General features: G+C 49.4%; 2 pseudogenes; both read left to right on the forward strand.

Moving 5' to 3' along the window:
- Positions 1-1,332: 1,332 nt before the first annotated feature.
- On the forward strand, positions 1,333-2,182 carry LOC120694102 (annotated as a pseudogene).
- Positions 2,183-2,609: 427 nt separating this feature from the next.
- Positions 2,610-3,424, forward strand: LOC120694095 (annotated as a pseudogene).
- The last annotated feature ends 3,034 nt before the right edge of the window (positions 3,425-6,458 follow it).

Here is a 6,458-nt window from a genome sequence, read left to right on the forward strand (position 1 = left end):
TCAACAAGCCCCGATAGCGTCGGTTTTTGAAGTTCAGCACAGTGGTTATCCAGGCAGGGTTTGCTCGGAGTGATCATGATTCGGCCATGTTCGTATCAGTTTATCCTCGAGGACGTGCTATTCTGCTGTTGTATGTTGATGATATCAAACTGACTGGTGATTACTCCGTTACCATATCGCTGATCAAGTGTCGCCTTCATCAATTATTTGCTATGAAGGCGCTGACGCGCCCTAAGCCTTTTCTTGGCTTGGAGGTCGCACATTCTCCTCGTGGATATTTGGTATCTCAGATCAAATAACGTCATGACTTGATCACTCGAGCTCAACTCAATGATGAGAAGACTGTTGACACTCCCTTGGAGCTTTACGTTAAACTCCGTCCGACTGATGGCTCACCATTATCTGATCCGACGCAGGTACAGACAGTAGGTCGGCTGTTTGGTTTATCTGACGATCTCTTGCCCAGATGGCTTTTCCTAAGAAAGTCAGCCTTTCATGGCTGCCCCCCGGTCAGTTCACTTTGCAGCAGTTCATCGGATTCTTAGATATATTCGAGGTACCTTTTCTCGAGCCGTCCTTTTTTCCGTCATCGTCTTCTTTAGAGTTGCGTGCAACTACTGATACCGATTGGGCCTTCAGATAGGTGCTCAACTACAGGCTTCTCTATTTTTTGGGGAGACTCTCCACTATCTTGGATGAGATAAAAGCAATAGACAGTGCTCCTTCCACTGCCGAAGCGGAGTACCGTGCCATGGCACACTACTAGATAGATTGTATGGCCTCCGTTGGTGACTTTCTGATCGCGGGTTTCATTTGCCCAACGCCATTCATCTTGCGTCAAATCCGGTCTTTCATGCAAGAGTTTCATTTTTGGCCGCTACTACGTTCGTCGAAAACTTCTTGATGGCACCATCATCTCATTACCTTATTTTTTTCCTTCGACTTCGGCTATGACCATGCCCCACCTAGCTGAATAGGCGTAACAAAGCTACCTGAAAAAGGCAAGGTGTACCTTAAATTGAAATCGACAAATTGCGTTTTGCCAGATGGATTCTTTAGAAAGATTCCCGGATAAAGTTCAGTATAATATTTAGTTAGAATCTAAATAAAGGCGCATACGTGGGCGGGCAGGGGGCCCCACTACTTCTTCATTCAGGGGGGCTAGCCTCATGACTTCCCACTGGGCGAGGGGTGCACCTAACCCACCTACTCACTCATCAATTACGGTGTTCAGCTGACTTGCACAGAAAGACCCCTATTGTTTAGTAATTTGGCGCCCCATCTTTTGATTGACTGTTGTCAACTATCTTTTCAATGTTCGATTTCTACTCTATGTTAGAACATTTCAGTGAATGCTATTTTCGATCTAAGTGGTCCTATTCTCTGTCCCGGTGCTAGGAAGCATTACTCCTCTTTCATTCCAAATTCTTCAATAAGACTGATACGATTGATTGGTCTGTGCGTTTCTCTTATTACTTTTTTGTATCCCCCTGTTCCTCGGATACAATTCGATCCTTCTACGGCCAATTCTCAATTTGTGGAAAGCCTTCGATGGCTTCTTATGAAAACATCCATTTGTATATGGGTATAGACGGTCTTTCATTATTCTTCGTGATATTGACCACATTCTGATCCCTATTTGCATTTCAGTGGGTTGGTCTGGTATGAGAAGTTTCGGGAAAGAGTATATTACAGCATTTCTAATTCGTGAATTTCTAATGATCGCCGTGTCCTGCATGCTGGATCCTCTACTATTCTATGTTCTTTCCGAAAGCGTGCCAATCCCTATGTTGTGCGGAGCTGAGCATCTTCTATTCGCTGGGATCAAGCTTTTCCTCTGCAGGGGCCTTGTGCAGTAAACCCCCTACGGGCGGTCCCCCGTCGTCGTAAAGTAGTAAAGGTCCCCGCGAAGCTTTCGGGAAGAGGGGGTAGTCTTGTGCGTAAGCATAGCATTTCTGGTCGAACCACCGAACCACACATCTTTTTTTGGGTGGGAGGGTACTCCGAGTAGTGGGTACCTCGTAGGACCTCGACCCGCCTACTCTGGTCTTGTATGGATATGCAGGAAGGGGGTGCTCCTAGGTGTGTGTAGGGGGTGTGTTTGTTCGCGAGAATGGATTCCTCGTCAAGTCAGGGGGGGTGTGGACACACTTGCGCGAATTCGGGTAACGGCTACAAGGGATAAAAAATAAAGGAAACTGTACCCGACCAGGGTATGGACGTAAACTCGTAAGCTACCGAGGGTAGGGATAATCGTCCAGGTCTTATTGTTTAAAAAAAAAGCCGCCCCGCCACAGCAGGCAGGTTAGTTCCTCTGTCGTTGCCGGAGAGTTCTTGGCGAAGAGAGACCTTAGGATAAGTTGCTAAAACAAACGGAGGGGAGGATCGACCCGTTCAGTAGAATTCCGAAGAAAGACTGTTGGCAGCAGGTGGAGACATGGCCCCCTTCCAAATAAATGCGGGCAGGGTAGAGCTCGGCAGAGGGTTCGAGAATAGGGTTTTTTACGGTCGGGTCCCCTACCACTAGTCCGGCTAGCCTTCTTCGGGCAGGAAGCAGGCCGGGCCCGACGGGGCGGGCATCTCCCGCAACGCAAGCTGCATTGTTCGCCACCACCCACGAGAAAGCAAAAGATTCGAGAGTCAAGGCGGAAAAGACAAGCATAGTGGTCTAATGCCAAGGGCCGACGACGGAAGCTCGGGACGGAGCCGTATGATGCGGAAGTCTCACGTACGGTTCCCTGAGAAGGGAGTGGCTACCCACTGGAGCTTCGACCAACCACCACCGGTCAATTTCGCTTTGGGGCCACCCCTGACTCTACCATCATTATAGGGGTATGGGGTTCGAGACAAAGAAAGATCAAGGCTGCATATCAGTTTTCCTATATACTTTACTTGGATCCGTTTTTATGCTATTAGCTATTCTGTTGATTCTTCTCCAAACAGGAACCACCGATTTACAAATTTTATTAACCACTGAATTTAGTGAGCGGCGCCAAATCCTTCTATGGATTGCCTTTTTCGCCTCTTTTGCCGTCAAAGTGCCTATGGTACCAGTTCATATTTGGTTACCCGAAGCCCATGTAGAGGCACCTACGGCTGGATCCGTCATCTTGGCAGGAATTCTTTTAAAATTGGGACCTACGGGTTTTTAAGATTTTCAATACCCATGTTTCCCGAAGCGACACTTTGTTTCACTCCTTTCATTTATACTCTAAGTGCGATTGCTATAATATATACTTCCTTGACCACTTTAAGACAGATCGATCTTAAGAAGATCATTGCCTACTCCTCAGTAGCCCATATGAATTTGGTGACTATTGGTATGTTTAGTCGGGCGGCGGCCGTTAGGTCACCTATTTTGAGTATGGACACACAAGCAAGGCCAAAACATGTGTGCCGGGCGTGCGACCCATCAACCTACTAGCAATAGGGGAGAAAACTTAGCATGTCGCAACAAAAGCGTCGATTCGAGGCGTCAGCAAAACACCGCCGTCTGTTCCTAAAAAAAACCCCTTAGCGCCCCGGGACGGGAGTGGGGGACGGCCCTACGCAGACAGCAGCAGCACCGGCTCTACGAAGTCCGAATCGAATCTTTCGGTTGGCTTTCCCGTGAAAAGAATAGTTGGGCGCGGCGAAGCGAGCGCTTTTAGCTGTTTCGCTTGCTTCTTTCTTATTGTGGCGGCTATTATATTATGGCGTGGCTGAAATGAACGAAAAGCGAGATGAACCTTTCAAATCGATTGATAGATGGCCTGATCTGTTCTGATAGATCGAAAGGGAATCTATCAATAATAAGGGTTGACCTCTTTCTATCTATTGATGATACAAGATATCTATCTATTCTGGATCCATCATAAAAAATCGATATGTATCTGATGGAGTCTACATCGTATGTAGAGCGCCCAAGCGCTTTTTGGCCTGCTCAGTTCTATTATCCATCGGTCCAATGCACTGGCTCATCTCATGGAGGGAAAAAGCAAATGTAGTTAGTTGTCTTGTTGTTGTTCGCCGCCTCGACACATTCCCCGGCATCGTCCCACACAGAAAGAAAGAGCGTGGAGCCCCGGCCCGACCTGTAAGTCCGCTAACGTAAAGCGAGGAGTTGAGCCTGAACTGGCGAACCGAAGTGACTTCGTAACCATACTTCCTACAGCTAACACGTGTCCAGTCCAGCGGGAACGCGCAGCGCAAACGAACGTGAGCTGCTATACCGAATCCCCCGCAGGCCATCGGGACCTAGTGGTAAGGCCATGATCCGCAGGGGAAGGGATCACTCATTCTTCTATTGGGGACAGGTGCACGAACGACAACTCCAAACGTCAGACATCCGCCGCCTATACCTACCGTTTAGGTGGCACCAGCGAGATCCAGCTAAGGTAAGGAACTTCGTGTCGCGGCTGCTCCACTCCGCTGCGGTCTTTTGAACTGAACTTCGTTGCCTTCCCGCGCGCGAAACGAATGGGCGCTGTGTCGTGGGTCAGTTTTGGGGTGGGGGGCAGAGAGAGACCAGAAGAATGATTCATTTGGATCGACGAGCCATTTCGCGAATCAATAGAATGTCTCTCTATCCATATCTATTCTATCTTTATATGACGGGCCAAAAGAAGTATTTTTTTTATGGCATGTGAGATGATCGCCTAGTAGCCACATATCAGCTGCGCTCAATATGCGGGATTTCCGTTGGATCAGATCTTTCGCTTTGACGAATTTGGACCTAGCGAAAAGGACTCTAGCCTTCGCGCAAACAAGCAAAGTAGAAGCAAGACGAGGAAGCGGAGCTGTCGTAGAAGCAGTAGCTTTCCCCCGACAATATACAATACAACAGTAGCGACCATGATAAAAAAGCCCCTAGTTTAACGAGTTCGCAGCTTTTCCCGGGCCGGAGAAGGGCAACTACTTATTGATTGATCGCCTTTCTTTGATATGTGTTCAATTTAGTACAATACAAACTACAACTAGATCAAAGCGGAAGGGCCACTCACTATAGAAGCTATAACTAGCCTAGCCCTAGCCAATAGTATAGAGTTTAGTAGTCGGCCAAACCCCATGCTCACGACATGTTCTTGATATTGATTGAGTTGGAGGGAGTCAGAGACTACCACGGAATCCTTCCATAGTCACCCCGGTGACCTTCGTCACCAAAGCGTCACGACAGTTTCCAAGACCCCTCATAATCTCCAGTGGGGATCAGTCGGAGCACGTAGGAATGCCGACCACTACATAACCGCTGGCGGAGAAAGCTCGAAGAGCTTCCCTTCATTCGCTTCGCGGGAGTCGCACACAGCACATAGCTGGAAGTCAGAGGGCCCGTACTACCTGCCTAACCCTTCGCTCCCGGGACCGTAGAAACGGAAAGCGCCTTCTAAACAACTCGGCAGAAGGGAAGGGGCCTATGTATTTGCATGACCCCTGCGGATTTGACCCTACCTACACCGGAGCCAATCCCCTAGCGTCCTGCCACCACGCCGCAGAACAGGAGCTCGTGTGGAACCTTGGATTTCTGGCGTAACAGCGGTGGAAGGTAAAAAATATTACGGCCGCATAACATAGGGGCCTACGCTAAGGTCGGCCAAAATATGGACACCCGAAGGGCCCGGCGCGCACAATCCTATCCTATCTGAGCCCGTCATTGCATGCACTTCGGACAGCCGCCCGTAGCATCATAAAGAGCACCTCCCTTTCGAGGTACCAAATGGAACGGTCTTTATTTGTGTTGTTGGTTGGTCTTTCTCAACGTGGTCTATAGCACGAAAAACCATTCTTTACAAGATAGGGCCGTTCACATGAAAGAAAAGCTCAAATCCATTCTTCATGGTCGGGCGCATTTCTCCAAATCCTCCAGGATCACAAGTGGAACGCTAAGCAAGGGTGGGGAGGCTGCGAGCTCCGCGTCGAACAGAAGAAGCAAGCAGGGGGTGTTGCCGTAGCGCGCCCCGGAGAGCAAGCGTAGGCAACCAAACAAAAAAGGCTACAAAAGTAGCTAGCTAGCGTTTTTTAAGCTGGCTGCCTTTTCTAGCGCGCGTACTCTTCTGTGGAGTCGCACGGAACGAGCCTTGTCTTCCCTCCAACGACTAGCTCCCTTTTCTTGTTCCGGTCACCCTTCTCTTGCCGTGGAAGGACTTTGCCTGTGGTGTGGTCCAACCGTGGGCGGAGTCGCCCTCATCCCCTCATTGCTCAGTGCTCCCTGCAGCTTCGCTGGGCTTTACCCGCGTGGACGCGGGCTTATTCTATAAGAGAATGAAAAGCTCTCTCTTTACAATAAAACGCGAACTGGCGGAGCCCACCTTTTTCGTTTTCTGCCGCCACTGGGTGGCCGCTGGGGGGAAAACACTGCCCGGCCGCCTCTCGGGAAAGGGGGGTGGGGGATGGGCCTACCTATCCCGAGGGAGCAGTTGAGAGGTTCCATATGCCGAGCCGAAGGGCAGAACTTCATGCGTGATCGTAGTATGTCACCTCGT

Source organism: Panicum virgatum, unplaced genomic scaffold (genome assembly GCF_016808335.1).
Source record: "Panicum virgatum strain AP13 unplaced genomic scaffold, P.virgatum_v5 scaffold_3089, whole genome shotgun sequence".
Lineage (NCBI taxonomy): Eukaryota > Viridiplantae > Streptophyta > Magnoliopsida > Poales > Poaceae > Panicum > Panicum virgatum.